At 33.1% G+C, this 18,418-nt stretch overlaps 1 protein-coding gene and 1 long non-coding RNA gene across 2 annotated transcripts in view; both read right to left on the bottom strand.

The window, feature by feature from the left end:
- Window positions 1–18,418, bottom strand: part of LOC128237790 (deleted in malignant brain tumors 1 protein-like) — a 431,829-nt gene that overhangs the window by 346,920 nt on the left and 66,491 nt on the right. The gene's annotated exons all lie outside the window — the stretch shown is intronic.
- LOC128238344 (uncharacterized) overlaps window positions 16,222–18,418 on the bottom strand; it is a 19,405-nt gene continuing 17,208 nt past the window's right edge. Inside the window, exons 3-4 of the long non-coding RNA XR_008261673.1 lie at window positions 16,612–16,759; window positions 16,222–16,371 (exon numbers count right to left, since the gene is read on the bottom strand). This is a non-coding gene — a long non-coding RNA (uncharacterized LOC128238344). The remainder of the gene's footprint in view (window positions 16,372–16,611; window positions 16,760–18,418) is intronic.

Below are 18,418 nucleotides of genomic sequence, written 5' to 3'. Positions count from 1 at the left end.
TGTATACTTTTGAAATTCTTTTTCGGGCGGATTCAACTTTCCTGAGGAAATTATTTGGCTTTTGATAAAAACGTGGTTTGAAATATTCATTTCAATTTGAACATCATAACTATTGCATTGAAATTGTAAAAAATAAAATAAAAAAGTTCATTCAATAATTTTTCATAGAAAACATTACCGATAAAAGTAGGAAGATCAACCATAATTTATGTCCACTGCCCCATGGGTTTTAGACCTATATGCGTCGAAATGAGAAATCCTGAGATGAATTGTGCGGCGTCTGCAGTCTGCTAAAAATAACATGTAATCATAACAAAGGAGATTTCGGCGCATCACCTTCTGCTCTTAAGAAATGGTTTGATCAGTCCCACAGAAGTACCACAAAGCTTTAAAACAAGCTTTACACTGAAGAGCTGGCCGGAAGGATAAGTATTGAAAATGTATTTGTTAACAAACTTTGACATTGACTCTTAGATGTGAGTGCGAGGTTGGTGCCACGACACTTGAAAGTGACGATAATGCAAATGGGGCAATTACCATATAAATATAGAAATGAGTCATTCTCACCATGCGGTTGTGCGGCATAGTTCTTTCGCAAGAGACCCTGCTTCGAATCCTAATCCTGAGTGGAACTATTGCTTATCTAGGAAACATAGTATACTGGATACTTAATATTGGCACCGTTTAGGGGCCATTTTGAGTTAACAGTTTTTGGTTTCTGACTTATATTGTCTGAAGGTTGCAACTAAGTTAATCTTATCACTTTCAGCTGTTAAATAAAGCTTAAAAAGGTCATTGCTTGGGTTCGCGTCTAGGCCCTCACACTTAGTGACCGATATTCTATACTGTAATAATTAAGAAAACCCAAAATATTTTTCTTATAAAGATTACACATATTTGAGAACCTAAATGTTGAGAAAATGCATATATCAATGTTATCAAAAAACATCATTCTGTCGGTATAGAAGCTAGAAGCACATACTTGTACAATGCACAAACCCCCCTTGACCTACAATCACGCCCACTGCTTCATTTTCAGAGATTCTATCGACATTTCAAGATATTTATGGCGTTTTTCACATCTCAATTTAAAAGTTAACTACTGTGTATTCCAAAGTAATAAAACACGACTTGCATGAACATATATCCTTATATACTCGGTTTTAAAGTCATGCTAAAACACGTTTAATTGTCAACATTTAAAAACAAATATCTCTAAGACACAAGTATTATGCTATTCTTGAAAATGTTAACTCTTACTTACGCTTATATAAAGGCAATTAAGTATCCATGAGTTATTTACAGCGACTAAAACATACATGATATGAGTAAAGGGTCTGGCATTTAAAGACTATTCATTTGCATATGGTAGAAATATTTCATGCACTACTTGTGAAGTGGTAATGCAAATAACACAATGAAGTCCGAATTCCTCGGTTTAAGTGTCAGCGGCCAGTCATTGTCAGACGGGACACTAGTGTTGTCTCTACGTCGTTCAGTTCAGGATTCAAGCGATTGACTGTTGAATGTTCGCAAAAATCATATTTTAGTATTCTTAGAATAGGACTTTCTTTGGACATTAAGCAAGAGAGGACTTCTGTGACATTTCATGTGTTTTAAATTTAGTTGAATAGTTACTGACAAAAGATATCATTTAAAGATTCACTCTCACGCCCAAATAAGAGTAACCTCAATTGAAAGAAGTTTTTCTATTTATCAAAATTAAGAAATATAATTAAAAAATATAATGAAGGACACCGTCTTTAATATGGAACAAAGGAGCATATAACGGTATTTCTTTTATGAGACAATACTTGATTACTGTTATTATCTTAGGACCCACCAGTCATTTATGTTGTGTACGGTTTTAGCTACTGAATACACGTTTATAATCTTGTTATAAGTAAGAAATATTTTTCATAAATGCATAATTTCGCAGTTCGTTTCGCCGATAATAGTTCACACATATAATTACACGGAAACAGCCAGTCATCTAATCATTCACTATTAACGCATCATTACGCGTTAAACAGTAAAGTAACAGAATTAAACTTGTGTTTTACTTTTTTAAACCGTTCTTTTTCTAAAGTAATATGCATATATGAACTGAACCTGTAAACCAATAAACAAGAAGTATAAATTGAAAATAAATAACATATTACACTTGTTTTATTTCTAATGATTTCGGCAACATTTGTTGACAACGGAAATAGAAAAGGCTATTAATGGCCTGTACGATTTGAACACAATTTATGGAATGATTATCAGCAGCATGCACTCCTTACGCATTCCATAAAGAAAATCTTTTACCTTTGGTTAATGTTTGTGTAGATCTAGACCAGTTAAGTAGCATTAAAAGATGACAGCTTTTGTATATATAAAATCACAGATTTCGTAGGCTTCAAGACAAACATATCAGTTTGCATGATAAAATAAGACGTGCAGGTACATAAGTGTATATTTTTACTCTCCAATACAGATATTGTTAAATCAACCACCAAAACCTGTTTTAATATACTTAAATTCCGATTCAATGCTTTGTACAAGTAGTTAAGTGATAATCCTTTTAGATGTATCATAGTTTCTTAGCTTAAATGAGTCATGTAAATAAGATTAATTATCTTTTTTAGAATAGACTTGCAACTCGAGCATATTCGTTTTATCTGAAGTAACATATCCGAACGTATTTGTAAGTATATGTACCTTAAATGGTTTTGAAATGAACTGTTCCCATTTATATCAGTATATAACTATAGAACACGGTTTTCTGTAATAAAGAGACGAAGCACATGCGACCATAATTGCCATTCGTTATTCACAAATAGTTGCGTCAGGTCCGTCACCCTTGGTAGTGACTGTAGGCCAAATTGAAACTTCCTCGACGTTTGGTTCGAATGTCCAATTAAACATTTTAAAATACAACTATTATAAATTATAATAAGCACTTTTGTCATTTGTGTTTATTAATTTTTTAATAAAATAACTAATACAACGAAAAGTATATGTCGTTCTTATAGTCTGCAAAGCATTGAATATACATCAACCTTTGGGCGACACGAAAACACGGAACGTACGCTTATTTCGAAAATATTTTTTTGAGGGAATTTCGGAATCTTTAAAGTTGAACACAATTAACTTTTCTGTTAAAAAATATTATGTTCTTTACATTTATGAATTCTTATCTAAAACATATAACTATAACAAGAAAATTATTGATAAACATTTAAATGTATCCCAAAGGTTGTTTTCAAAATATACACACTTTTTTGAAATTCATGATTTTTCTTTAAATGGTATTTCTGCTGATAAGTGCTTAATGACTGAACCTTTTTTAAAGCGTTCAAAATCGTTTGCAAAATTGTTTTATTATTTTAAAAAATAAATTGATAGAAAAAAACACAATTACTTTTGGGCGACACAACATATATCCTATGGGCGACACGAGTCTCCCAAAGGTTGCATCAAAGTTACCCAAAGGTTGGATTGGTCTAAATATATATATATATATATATATATATATATATATATATATATATATATATATATATATAAGCGAAAACATGGTATCTACAGTTTCGATTTAATATGCATTAAACTGATTCACATTATCAAACGCTTTACATCATTTAAATGATTTAAAGGCATGCATTATATTTTATGTTAACTTTAATAGCTTCAACACGTTCTGAGCAGACCGTATTTGATTGAATTATTAGTATCATTAAAATCTTTGGTAGCATTATTATCAAACGTATAGGTATAAATGCTTTTAAAATATTCATAAAATGCATGTGTTCTTGTTTGATTTATGTGAAGGTTGGAATATATTTAGTATTGAAAAATCACCATTTCTTATTAAGTTTACAATATCTTATAAACACTTTTCGGTCACATTACTTTTACGTCATTATAAATTGCCTTTCAGCGTCTAAATACAAGCTTCGTGTCATAGTTTTTTAATTTTAAACAAATTTTTATCACTTGGTGCACTTTTTTAAAATATACTATAACTACTAATACTTATTCTACTACTACTACTACTACTACTACTACTACTACTACTACTACTACTACTACTACTACTACTACTACTGCTACTGCTACTACTACTACTACTACTACTACTACTACTACTACTACTGCGGCTGCTGCTGCTGCTGCTGCTGCTGCTACTACTACTACTACTACAACTACTACTTCTACTACAACTACTACTTCTACTACTAATACTACTACTACTACTACTACTACTACTACTACAACTACTACTACTGCTGCTGATGATGTTGCTGCTGCTGCTACTACTACTACTACTACTACTACTACTACTACTACTACTACTACTACTACTACTACTACTACTACTACTACTACTTCTACTACTACTACTACTAAAACTACTACTACTACTACTACTACTACTACTACTACTACTACTACTACTACTACTACTACTACTACTACTACTACTACTACTACTACTACTACTACTACTACTAATACTACTACTACTACTACTGCGGCTGCTGCTGCTGCTGCTGCTGCTGCTGCTACTACTTCTACTACTACTACTACTACTACTGCTACTGCTACTGCTACTGCTACTACTACTACTGCTGCTGCTGCTGCTGCTGCTGCTGCTGCTGCTGCTGCTACTACTACTACTACTACTACTACTACTACTACTACTACTACTACTACTACTACTACTACTACTATTTCTACTACTACTACTACTACTACTACTACTACTACTACTACTACTACTACTACTACTACTACTACTACTACTACTACTACTACTACTACTATGACCTACTCACATTGGTTAGCATGCGACATGTTATTTTCCCTTAATTAATATGCGTTTGTTTGACATCAACCTTGGCATGGCCAAGTTAAAGCCCGGAAACAAAACAAAACAAAGTGTTGCCAAACATCCGGCCAACCGTCCAACTACCGACATACCTCATAATGATAACCTAGATTTTCATTTAGACTTTATTATAATAGTAATATTTTACTTTTCATGCAATATTTCAAACTGAATTCATAACTGCCAACTTGTACAATCAATAAGGTAAAGTTTCCATTTCTGTTCATACACACTATACGTTACGGCCATCTTTGACAAAATGTTTGCTTATAAGGTTATATTAAACTTGAAGTAAATAATAATTGGATAAGGCTTTAGGTAATTTATATATTAAAGTTCACCTAAGAAGTGATATAACCAAATGTATCCTAAATATCAAAACAAAATTAAGATGTCTATTTGAAAGTAAACGTTTATTTTGTTTAGAATTTGGCATCCATCTTGTACGCCTTTTTGAGCTTGGTATGGTCAAAATGCATTCATAACATTAATGTTTACGTATTCAATGATAACAATCAAACAATGATGATTTCTAAACAAATGCCAAACCCTATGCAAAAATTTTAAAGAAATTCGTGAAATTTTTGAGGCAATCATTAGGAAAACATGCATTCCATAACCCACAGTACCAGTTTATGATATTTTCATAACTTCTACTTTCGAACACCTTGCTGTCGCTTTTGTGAATATTTCATATTTTGTAAGTGATAATTTTGATCTCCGAATGATCATTATGTTCCTTAAGCATTTATCATTTAAGGCTTGAAACATTCGTACTCCATTTAATTGTTTTCCTTTATTCTAAAATGCACTTTCTGCCTCGTATATAAATGTTGATTATTTTTGTTTTTGCTTTGTATGTAAGATACATGTATGTACTGTTCTAGTAGTTAATACATTTTCTATCGAACTCCAAGAAATGGAGAGGTAAAAGACGATATTTACTACATGCAACTCCGACATCTTCTCCATGCGAACAGTCGTGCTGTCCCCAATGTTTGAAAACACACAAGTTGATCACACTTTCGTTTCCTTGACAAATACCATTGTCCAGCCAAATTGGGCCAGTACCTCTACCGTAATAAGCACTCGAACGTACCGTTACATTGCCCCTGTAATTGAATAATATGTATGTGAAAAACTACAGAAACAAGCTCAGTAGCCAAAAGAATAAAAAATACACCCTGTTTAATGGCACAGGGTAGACGCCAAAGACATAGAACACTAAAAAAATCACAAACAAGAAACATGGAACAACAGCACAAAACTCCACAAACAGAGCTGTGCATGTAAACTATAATAAAAAAAACTATATATGTTGATCAAGGATTGTTAGATTGTAAAATGTAAATTTACTGGGGTTTTAAAACCAATTTACGTGCACAAACCTCAAGTCTAAAAAATAAATAATTTTATACTAGATTCTTAACACTTTCCACTAATGATTTTTGGATATTCAAAAAGGGAGCTTTTGTAACTCAATTGCTACAAATGCTTAAAGCGTAAGGACAACCACTTGATTCCGTTTCCTAGATCGAAACTAATACAAATTCTAATTTTAATACATCATCTGTGTATCTGATACTGCTAATTAAGTTGGAATTTTGTGCATGAATAAGTGTTACAGCGGAGAAAAAAAATGTTATCATAAAGCAACAAATATTTTACCCAGAAGTACTTATATTATAATATAATTTTATTTACCTATTGCAATAACTTACGTAGCATATCCGAGCTGTCGACATACGACCTTGGCAAAGTTTATGTTTATGCCATCATCACAGATCGTACCCCATGTTCCATTGTGAAGTACTTCAACACGACCATCTAATTGCGTTGAACCGTTACGTAGTCTGATAGCACTTGAACCTAGATAATAAAAATAATGCTTTTGAATTTCAATTTAAATGAGGTTTTATAATTTCGACGTTCCATTGTGAAAAGCTCCCGCAAGTCCAGTATTAGAATAATATACATGACATTACTAAGACTACTAGCTAATGATATTATCATTTAAACTGAGTACTGTGTATATATCATTGACACATGAACCAGGCTAACAATACGTTTTCAATCGGTTTTTACCCTTCAGAAATGGATTAATAAAAGGTGATATATACTACATGTAACTCCGACATCTTCATTATGTCCGCAGTTGTGTTGTCCCCATGCTCTGGACATACACAAGTCGACCACAGTCTCCTTTCCTTGACATGAAACATCGTCCAGCCAAATCTGATCACTGCCTGCACCAAAATAGGCATTCGAATGAACCGCAACATTGACCCTTAAATTGAAAGCGTCTGATAAATACAAATTTATATTCTCGCATGAATTCTGATTATTGACCCTTTCCACTCATGCTATATGCAACTAATTAGATAAAGTGTTTTAATAATTAAGAGAATAAACGTTTGTAACTCAATCGATATAAATGCTTTAAGCATAAAGACTCTAACTTGATTCCTATTCCTGGAGAGAAATTAATGTTGATGTTCTTTATTTTTTATTTCTGTATCTCAGACTGCCAAAAGATTTGGAGCTTTTGCATAAATAAGTGGTTAAGGTAAGAAATTGTTGTATTTTAAAGCAACAAATGTTTGACCAAGAAATACTTAAATATTTTTTTTTTTAGAAAAGTTATCTAAAAAGCTAAATGACTTTCGTTTCATATTCGAGCTGTCGACATACGACCTTGGCAAAGTATACGTCTGTTCCATCATCACAGATCGTACCCCATGTTCCATTGTGAAGTACTTCAACACGACCCTCTAATTGCGTTGTACCGTTACGTAGTCTAATAAGACGTGAACCTCAAAAAGAAAAGAAAAAAAAATATTTTCAATTCTTATTTGGCGTTTAATTTGTCACGATTCAATTGTGAAAAACTTTCGCAATACCCTCCGCGTGCTGTAAGTTAGTCGAATAAAACTGTTGCCGATGCTGCCTGAAAAATGGAGCTATTGACCTTTACCTCAAGCATGGTTATGATAATTTTAAAATTATTAATGGACTCACAACCATTGTGCAACAAGGAACACATATTTACTAGCGAGCCACAGTGCGACCAGGTTTTCATTTAGCGCAAAAGTAAGGTTTTGGAAATCTTAGCGAGTGTTGAACAGGCATAAACAAGATACATATAGACAAGGGTAACACTATGCCCACAAACTCTCGGCAAGTGTGCAAAAAGAAAAACATATTTACTAGACACGCCCAAATGCTACCAGGTTTTTACTTTGCGCTATTAAAAGTCTTAAATTCAAATAGTGATGGAAAAACATGTAGATGGGCAAGGATAACCGTTTGCTTGTTGTGTTTTTGTATGTTTTAATAAAGCTTTGTCAAATCGTCAATTATACCAAACCCCCCGAATAGAAAAACTGAAACAGTTGCGTAAAAGGCTGTTGACACAAATATCCAAGTATTTTGATGTTTATGGAACTCACAGCGTTATATCGGCATTGCGTTTTCATTAGGAATGTAAGTGGTGGCCACTCTGATGGCCATCCATTAAGGGTACTATGACAAAAAGCGAAATACAAGAAAATTCCACCAATGTCCCTTAACGTTTGGCCATGACTCTAAACTTCTTACATGGGATAATTCTTGCTATAACCCAATGCATGGAAAACTTACAGACCAAAGAAGCCAATATATAAGGAATTATGACAATTACCCTTAAGTGTGACTTAAATCATTGTCCAACTGACATTTGTTTAAGACGTAAAATGCCGATTTCTCATGTCAAGTAATTTTCTTTGCATATTACAGCCCGGGCAAATCAAAACAAAACACCACTAACTTTGACCAATTGCAACGACTCTTTAATGTGGTATTGACATTTGCCTTACTGACATTGGTCTTGCAGACGACATGCCGGTTTCTTATTTGTTATTTTTAAATGAGCCGTTGCATTGCCAAGTTATAGCCCGAACACAACACATGTTCTTCCCAAACACCCGCCAAAACGCCAGCACAAACACCAAAATACCCCCTATAACCTAGATAGGCTTTAGGAGTTGTTCTTTATGTTATTATATATTTAATACTGAAAAATAAACATATTTTTAAAACAAAATTCAGATTCCTAACCGCCCTTCTTCACAACCAATATATATATAAATTTGCATTTCTATTTTATGCACAAATATAGAAGAGCTATACTTAGCTCAGGGTTGCTTTATTCGATTTTGTGTTGCTTTAAGTAAATAGTGACTGGATATGTTTTAAGTAATTAATTAATTTGATGTCGTTTAAGTAATTATATTTTTTTCGGTAACACCTAATTTGTCTAAATCATCAAATAGAAGACAAACAGTAGTTCATGAAGAAAATATACCTAAATCAAAGCTAACAATTGTTTGGTTTAATTTCGTTGCCGATCGTTGACGCAATATTGAGCTTGGTATAGTCGAATGGCTTATAGGTACATTGAGATTGTACATTTGGCGGCAATTTTAGATTTTGATTTTATCTTGCCTAAAGTGATATTTTAGCCCTTAAAGAGAGCTACAATCCTGATTTGTTCTGATCCTTATTCTGAACTAATGGTTAAACTGAACTGTTTTTCTAATCCAACAAACAATAAAGAAGCTATTGCTTTTTAGTTTTTCGTAATATTTTATGAAGATAAATGAGATGGACGTGGCTTTCTATCAAATTGCTGTTTAATATTTACATTTTAACACAAATTACAATTGTGATTGCTAGCTAAAGTACATTGTTTTTATTGTATATGGAATGTCTTTACCAATACAAAAACATGTGTTAAAGAAGAAGTGTTGATATGGTGACTAATACAGATCATTTTAATTTTTGCAGAAGAATTACAGGAGCTATGACACTTAACCATTTTGATTGGCAGCATCATGCAAGCGAAATCAAGATTTGCATAACTTCGTCCAATTTTAGTATATTTCCAATATTCATTCAATAACGAATACAATTAGTTAACAGTGTCATTTTAAAAACCCACTTAAAGTTCGAATGTTGCCCTGTCCTATTTTCATTCCAAAAATATCATTTAATGGCTTTTTCATAAAAAAAAATACATTTTCGAACATTTTTGCCATCTAGATATCATTTTGAATATAAATGATGTGTACTATATGATATTACACTTATTCTTTATTTTACAATTGAATATGAGATGACTTACGAATACATGTCAATGTTCATGTCCATTTGTGTACGAATGTTTTACATTTGAATCTACTTGAGCCATCTTAGACAAAATCTTGAAAATCTCGTGTTGCCCTTGGGCGGAACGAGGCCATCAATCGGTGTCTAGACTAGCAAGATATGAAAAAACACATTTTTTATGCCTTGTGATGCAAAAAGGGATTTTGCTGCCGTTGTTATGAAATCCAGACGACATTATTTTAATGTTTAAGTTAAATTGAGATAAACAACTCACAAAGAGCCTCGGAACTCCCTTCAGCTTTGCCAAAAAATAATCGAAATCAACGATATGTCCCAACAGTTACAGTTGCAATTTGAACAATGGAATAAATAGGCATTAAAACGTTGAAACAAAGTATAGGGACAAAAATCAAGAGACTGATAAGATTTTAAAAAATACGCAACTGTATTAATCGTTTTAATTTACAATATCATTTCTTTTGTTTAAAGTAAACGTATTTTTCTGCCGCCATCACTACAGCACAGTGACAACTGGGATCCTCAGTTTGACTCCTAGCGGTCTAAAATGCCAGGGAGCTATACTGATAGTATTACTGATAATATATATTGCGTCTTGACCTAAATATCAATGTAAAGATTAATCATCTAAGTTTATATTTATATTATTATATCCAAATCTTTGAACGTAGTCTGTGTATCCTTAAGCAACTATGTTAGATACATATAATGTTGATATTGCGCTTTTAGGCGAAAACAAACTATAACCTACATTTGCTTTATTTATGAATCATATTCAAATAAATAACGACAGTTAATGTGAACGAAAATGGCATACATTTTGGTCGATTTGAATGTGAAGAGCTGAAAGTGCCATTGTGTTTAAATTATTATTGCCATTAAGAAATAACCTGCTACCATTTAAAGAAAACCATCATATACTAGAAAATGAACTAGATGTACAGATAAAATATCTTTGTATATGCTTTGTGTATATCTGCTTTCTGCTAATAGCATTGAGTACTATACGTCTGTATTAATTGAGCTGAAATCGTTACTATCCCATTATACCCAGGTTGGTCACGTTATGTTGGCCGTATAGTCCAATGGTCAGTATAATATCAAACAGCGACCATCGATCCGCAACTGCAAAATTGATCTTACATACAGACTTTATTATTAACAATGCCTTGTCATCTTTACAATACGCAATAGGCGATAGCAATGGATGAATTTTTATTCCTAATGAAATTATAATAGACCATGTACTTGTGGAATCTTCATATGTGATGAAAAAGTATATTTTCGGACCATTTACCGCTTATCTACAGCATATCAGCGACGTCAATTATAAAATCAAAGCCACCGCTACGCATATATATTTGTATTTTACATTTCGAAATGTTGCCCTGATTTCCTTAACATGATAATAATAAACGCAGTCAAATCAGCAAGTATTTTACTCCCAGACTTCCAAATATATATACCTTGATTAGAAACGAGATAAAATAACATTTTACATAACGGCCCATCAAGGTCTATTTATATGTTTTAAAATAAGTATGCCAATTGTAAGATATTGCAGCAATTGTGGAATAATAATATATCTAGGGACATTACTAAACAATCGAAACCAACATTTTTTGTTAAGAACCTCCTAAGATTTCACTTTACAACAAGATCTGGTATGTTCGAATCCATGCTGGGACTTGACAAGTTATATTTGTCTGTAAAAGTCAGGAAATTATTGTTTTACACTTACATAGTAGCTTTATCTAATGAAAGTTTGAAATAATAAAACCATGATGAATGCAATGATAAAAAAAAAAGATTTTAAAATAGCAACAAAAAACATACAGTATAAATCAGATCGAGAAGTTCTTGTTCAGTGTGTACTAAGAAATTAATAAATAAAAAAATGAATTAATGAATGTATTATTAAATAAATGAATGGATGGATGAAAAGATTAAGGGATGGATGGAAATATGAAAGAAGAATGAAGGGATAGAAGGAGGCATGTAGGAAAAGAGGATGTAAGGAAATTTGGAAGGAAGTTTGGAAGGAAGTTTGGAAGTCTTGAAGAAAGAAAGTTTTGAAGGAAGTTTGGTAGGAAATTTGGAGGTTTTGAAGGAGTTTACAAGGAAAAAAGTTTGGAAAGAAAGAGTTTTGGAAAAAGGAAGGTAGGAAGAAAGTTTGGAGGGCAGGAAGTTTGGAAAGAAGGAAATTTGGAAGTTTAGAAGGATGGAAGGATGTTTGGAATAAGGAAAGAAGAAAGGAAGGAAGGAAGAAAGGAAGGAAGGAAGGAAGGAAGGAAGGAAGGAAGGAAGGAAGGAAGGAAGGAAGGAAGGAAGGAAGGAAGGAAGGAAGGAAGGAAGGAAGGAAGGAAGGAAGGAAGGAAGGAAGGAAGGAAGGAAGGAAGGAAGGAAGGAAGGAAGGAAGGAAGGAAGGAAGGAAGGAAGGAGGACTTGTAGTCTTACAATAAAAAATAAGCGTGTATAGCAAAGATAACACAATACCAGGGAAAGTATGCAAAGAAAAAAAGCATATTTATATAGTTTATAATGATATAGGTAATCCGAATTCAATACATTATTGCACAAATCAGTCATATGCGCAGAAAGTATGTCTGCAAATTCTACAACATATTAATTTATAAGTTAAGCTTTGGCAAACGCTTTACATCGTTTAAAAATATCAAATAGAGACGACAAGGGTGACACAGGAATTCAAAATAATAAGGTTTACTAAATCAATAAATTATTGAATGCGAATGTTCAGACTTGAAATTGCAATTATTCTACGAGAATTGTGACCTTTTGATAAATAACATGTTATAGTAAGGAAACACGATTTTAAATGGACCATTATATTAATACAGAGCGATGGTTGTTGACTTTTCAAACTAGAAACATGGAAAAACGATTAGATTGTTAAATGATTTCCACGAAACAGCAGAGGTGTCTTTTTTTCTAAATCACACATACCAATAGTACAAGTTGGGGAAATACCATCCAATTGACCGTCAGCTTGACAATTCCTCACTAAATTGCCATTCGTATGGATGTAGCCTCCTACACATGTGTACGTAATGGTCGTGTTGTAACTAATCGCCGCCTTAGCATATTTGGCGCTTCTTACGTACGGTACTTTGCAAGCTCCTGTGATAACGAACATATTTTTTTATATATGAGGTCTTAATTTGCAACTAATTCTGTCACTTCAAAAACATATAGGGATTTTAAAACATCGCATGTTGACAACATTGTTTTCTTATTTTATCAAATTAATTTGTACAATTTATGTTTGACGTGAACATAAAACGACATAAGGAAGTATTGTTTAAAATAAAAATAAGCTTCATATCATTTAATTTTAATTGGGTTATATATGTTTTTAGTGAAAGAGAGAACCGCTTGTTGAATGTTCATATTACAACGTAAAACTATTTATGGATGGAATTTCTTGTTAAGTGTTAAAAACCATGTTTAACTTGAATCTCTGAATTCATGTTTGGTGATAATTAATTGAAATAATTATTAAAATTAATAGCATTCGCTTGAAACCATCCCAAACGTTACATTAAACGACCATGTCAATAATAATTTCAGAGCTTGTTGTCGTGCAATTATACAATGTAACTCCCTTGTAATGTATTGAGTTTATGTACAGTTACAAACGGTACGTTTTGTAAAATAAAATTCGGAACACAAATTACCTTATAAGAATGCTACCTGTTTATATGTTTCTCTTAACTCAATTGAGCTTCTGAATTACTCAAACATATCGAATGACATTGAGATAAGAGTAAGATATATAATTGGATTTGATGAATGGATGAAGGGATATAGAGTGAATTTATGCCGATACAACAAGCAAAACCTTTCCTTTTTATTTTTCCCATTAATATCGCTTTACTCTTTGGTTACACTTGCTGTTTTTTTTTATTTCTGAACGTTTTGTATGCTTGATTAATTTTCCAGAAAAGAAGAAGTAAAAGGTGATGTATACTACATGTAACTCCGACATCCTTTTTATGTACGCAGTTGTGCTGTCCCCATGGTCTGAACATACACAAGTTGATAACAGTCTCGTTTCCTTGACAAGTAACATCGTCAAGCCAAATAGGGCCATTACCTTCACCGTAATAGGCATTTGAAACTAACGCAACATTTTCCCTGAAATTGGACAAGTCTAATAAATAAATGTTCATATTCGAGAAATGCATACTCGCTGAGTTTACCCTTTCCACTCACGATACATGGAACTGATCTTAATATTCAAAAAATGAACTTCTGTTACTAAATCAATACAAATCCTCAAATTATAGAAACTTCCACTTTAATCCCTTTCCTGAATTGAAATTAATGCTGTTGTCTTCTGTACGTTTTCATTTGTGCATCCCAGAGTGACGATATATTTGGAACGGTTTTGCATTAAGAAGTGATTTAAGCGAAAAAAAAGTTATTGAAAAGAAATAAAAATTCGACTAAGGAATATTTTAACAGTTTGTTTTTTCACTAAATATTTTAGTCAAATAACTTACGTAGCATAACCGAGTTGTCGACACACGACCTTGGCAAAGTTAATGTTCAAACCATCCCCACATACCGTACCCCATGTTCCATTGTGATATACTTCGACACGACCCTCGAATTGCCTTGTACCATTAACAAGTCTAATAGCACTTGAACCTAAAGAAGTATAAAAAACATTCCAAATGTAAATGTAACATTGCTTTAAAATGACAACATTTCGTTTTTGAAAACTTTCCACAAGCATGGCGTTGGACATTCGATTTGAACAGATGGCGATATTGCCTGAAAATTTCAAATATTGAAATTACGTTCTAGAATGGTAAAACAATTTAAACAGTCTAACAGGACTTGCATCCATTGTAAACCTTTCAAAAATTGTTACGTATATGGAACTCATTTCGCTACATTTGCATTGTGCTTTAAGTGAGAATGTACCTGGTGACAAAGTGTGACCTAAGTATTATCGTGTATACAGGGTTAATATTTGCGCCATTCGCCAAGACAAGGTTTCAGATTGGAGAAGCAAAACAAAACAAGTAACCTTAATGTGACTTTGTCAAATCCCCTAATCAATGAACAATCTACAGCCCGAACAAGCCAGACATAAGGAATTGCCATCATCCAGTTTTTTTTCGGTATTGACCTTTGACCTACTGACATAGGTCTTACACGCGACATTCAAACTACTCATGGTGAATATGCGTTATTTTAAATCAACGTTTGAATGGCAAACTTACAGCCCATACCCAACAAACATTGTTGCAAAACACTCGTCTGAGCGGCCGGGCACCACAAACAAAAAAAATATAACTGCTGTTGTATATTTGTACTTTTCATTCAATATTGTGAAGATGCATTTTTTTCTCAAAAAATACGGAACTGCCCATTGATACAATCAATACGGTGAAGTTTCCATTTGCATTTCAACACACTTGTACATAACGGCCATATTTGACATAATTTTCGCTTGTTAGATTTTATATAGCTTTAAGAAAGTAGAGATTTTAAGTAAAGTATCTGATAAATTGCATTTCAGAAATGATATCTCGTATTAGACTTACTAGATGTGTTCGAAATCGACATATAACTCTAAAATTAGTTTGTTTATCGTAGAAAAGACGCATATTTGAAAGTAAACTTTAATTTTATTTAGTTGTCTCAACCGTCTTAATCTCCCTGAGCTGGGTATGGTCAAAATGCTTTAGCAATAAAGCTTTTATGATTTCTAACTAAATGCGAAATCCGATGCACATATGAAAGAAATTCGTATTTTTGGTACAATTTGAATCATTACGATTACAAAGACTACTACTTCATGATATTATAATTAATCCTGTTAATTAATACATCTTATCTTGCTCATGTTAATATTTCACTATATATTTGATTAATTTATATCAAAATGGTCATAAATGTTCCTTAAAATTGCGCAATTTAGGGCTTCCAATGTTAAAAGAAACGTTCGCATTCACTGTTGTTGTTTTTCACATTAATATTGATATACGAACTCGATGGAATTTCTGTTTTGTATCTAAATAATTTCAAATGTATGTACGATTTGTTTGCTTAATTTGTGGATGAATTACACTACTTTATTATGCATTTTATTATTGTTATATTCATAAATAGACAAATAAAAGGTGATATATACTACATGTTACCCCACATCTTCATTATGTCCGCAGTTGTGCTGTCCCCATGGGCTGGACATACATACATCGATCATAGTCTCGTTTCCTTGACATTTAACATCGCCCAGCCAAATCTGGTCACTGCCTTCACCGAAATATTCACTCGATCGTACCGCCACATTGTCCCTGGAAATTTATTCTCTCTGATATTTGACCCTTTCTACTCATGAGATATGCAACTGATTTGATATTTAACAACAGGATTTTTTGTACCCAAATCACTGCGAATGTTCAGAGCATAAAGACATTCATCTCATTCCAATTCCTCGTTTTAAATAATTGTGTATCCGTTACTGCCAATACATGTTTGACCAAAAAATACTCAGTGTTGTTTACAGTATTAACCTATGTAGAAAAATAACTTACGTAGCATATTCAAGCTGTCGACATACGACCTTGGCAAAGTTTGTGTCTTTACCATTCCCACAGACCGTACCCCATTTTCCATTGTGAAAAACTTCAACACGACCCTCTAATTGCGTTGAACCGTTACGTAGTCTAATCTGTCTTGAACCTGAAAGTGAATTTCAATTATTTCATGGCGATTAGAATGTCAATATTTCATTGTGAAAAGCTTCCGCAATAAAATAGACGAGTGAAAATGGTGACGATGGTGCCTTTATGATGGAAATTAAATTCAAGGTTATACAATTTGAAAATTCTTATATACAGTCGAATCCCGTTGGCTCGAACTCGCTTGGCTCGAATTTTTCTTTGGCTCGAACTATATGTAAAGGACTGATTTCTTTGTAGTGAAGGTAAACAATGCCGATTGGCTTGGAATTTCCTGAGGCTTGAGGTTATTTCGCCGTTCCTGGGAGTTCGAGCCAACGGGGATCGACTGTTTATTAGGACTCACAACCATTGTGTCAGAAAGAAAATATATTAACTAAACATGCTGCAATGCGACCAAGTTTTCAAGTTTCCCTATTTAAAAGTGTGTGCAAATTGAACTAGTTGAAAAAGCATACAAGTGGTCAAGGATAACCTTTGGCTTCATGTGCTTTGCTGTGTTATACTAGAGCATTGTCAACTCACCAATAATACCAAACTCGCCGCTGAATTGAAACAGTGAAACAGTTGTGTGAAAAGTTGTTGAAACATATATCAAGTATTTTGATATGGAGCGTTTATTGCCATTGAGCTTTGGCTAGAATGTAAGTGGTTGCAACTTTGAAGGAAAAACAAGCGAAATACAAGAAAATGTATATCAATTATGACCCTTAAAGTATGGCATTGACTTTAAAACCATCTTACATTTGATCATTTTTACTCTAGTCCAAATCATGGCAAACTTGACCGACGAAGCTAAAATACAAGAATTTCTAATAAATTAACCTTTAGTGTGACTTTTACCTTAGACCTACTGACATGGGTTAAAAACACCAATCGCCGATATCTAGTGGTAAACATTTGTTGTGCCGAGTGATATTTTTCGGTCAAGTTACAGTCCGGACAACCTAAAACAATATTAACACTCACAAACGATTCTTAAGTGTGGTATTTGGTATTGACATTTGCTCTACTAGCATCGGTCTTGCACGCGACGTACCGGCTTCTTGTGGTGAATATTTGTTATTGCTATATTAACCTTTGCATGGACAAGCGACACGGACACAACACATATTGTTTCCAAACACCCGCCAAAAGGGTCGCACAAACGCCTGTATATCCCAAAATAGATTGACTTTCGAAGGGGGTCGTGTGTTATTGTGTGTTCTAAATTGCAATTTGACATTCTTTAAAACAAGATTTAGCTTCCGAACTGCCCTCTGTCACAAACTATACAAAACATTTCATTTCTATTCTGTTAAACAATTAAGGGCAATTATCGGCATAAAATTTATTTATAATATTAGAATCTGTGTAGCCTTAACTAAATAGTGACTGGATATTTTTTTTTAAATATATTAATTTAATAGTGTAAAAGCAATGCTTTGACGCTCTTACCAGCTTGGTAAGGTCAAAATGCTTTATCAGTAAAATAAGGCTGTACACATTTGTTAAATCTTAAAAATTACAGTACGATGATTTCTGAACAAATATCAATTTTAAAATTATTAATCATTTTGGTACATTTGGCGTCCATCTTAGATTTTGAAATCTTCCTCATCTAAACTGATATTGGCGCCCTAAACCGAAACTAATCAATCCTGATTTGTTCTAATCCTCA

This window comes from Mya arenaria, chromosome 6, assembly GCF_026914265.1.
Source record: "Mya arenaria isolate MELC-2E11 chromosome 6, ASM2691426v1".
Lineage (NCBI taxonomy): Eukaryota > Metazoa > Mollusca > Bivalvia > Myida > Myidae > Mya > Mya arenaria.
The sequence above is the reverse complement of the archived record's forward strand: the minus strand, read 5'-3'. Positions and strand labels throughout refer to the sequence as shown.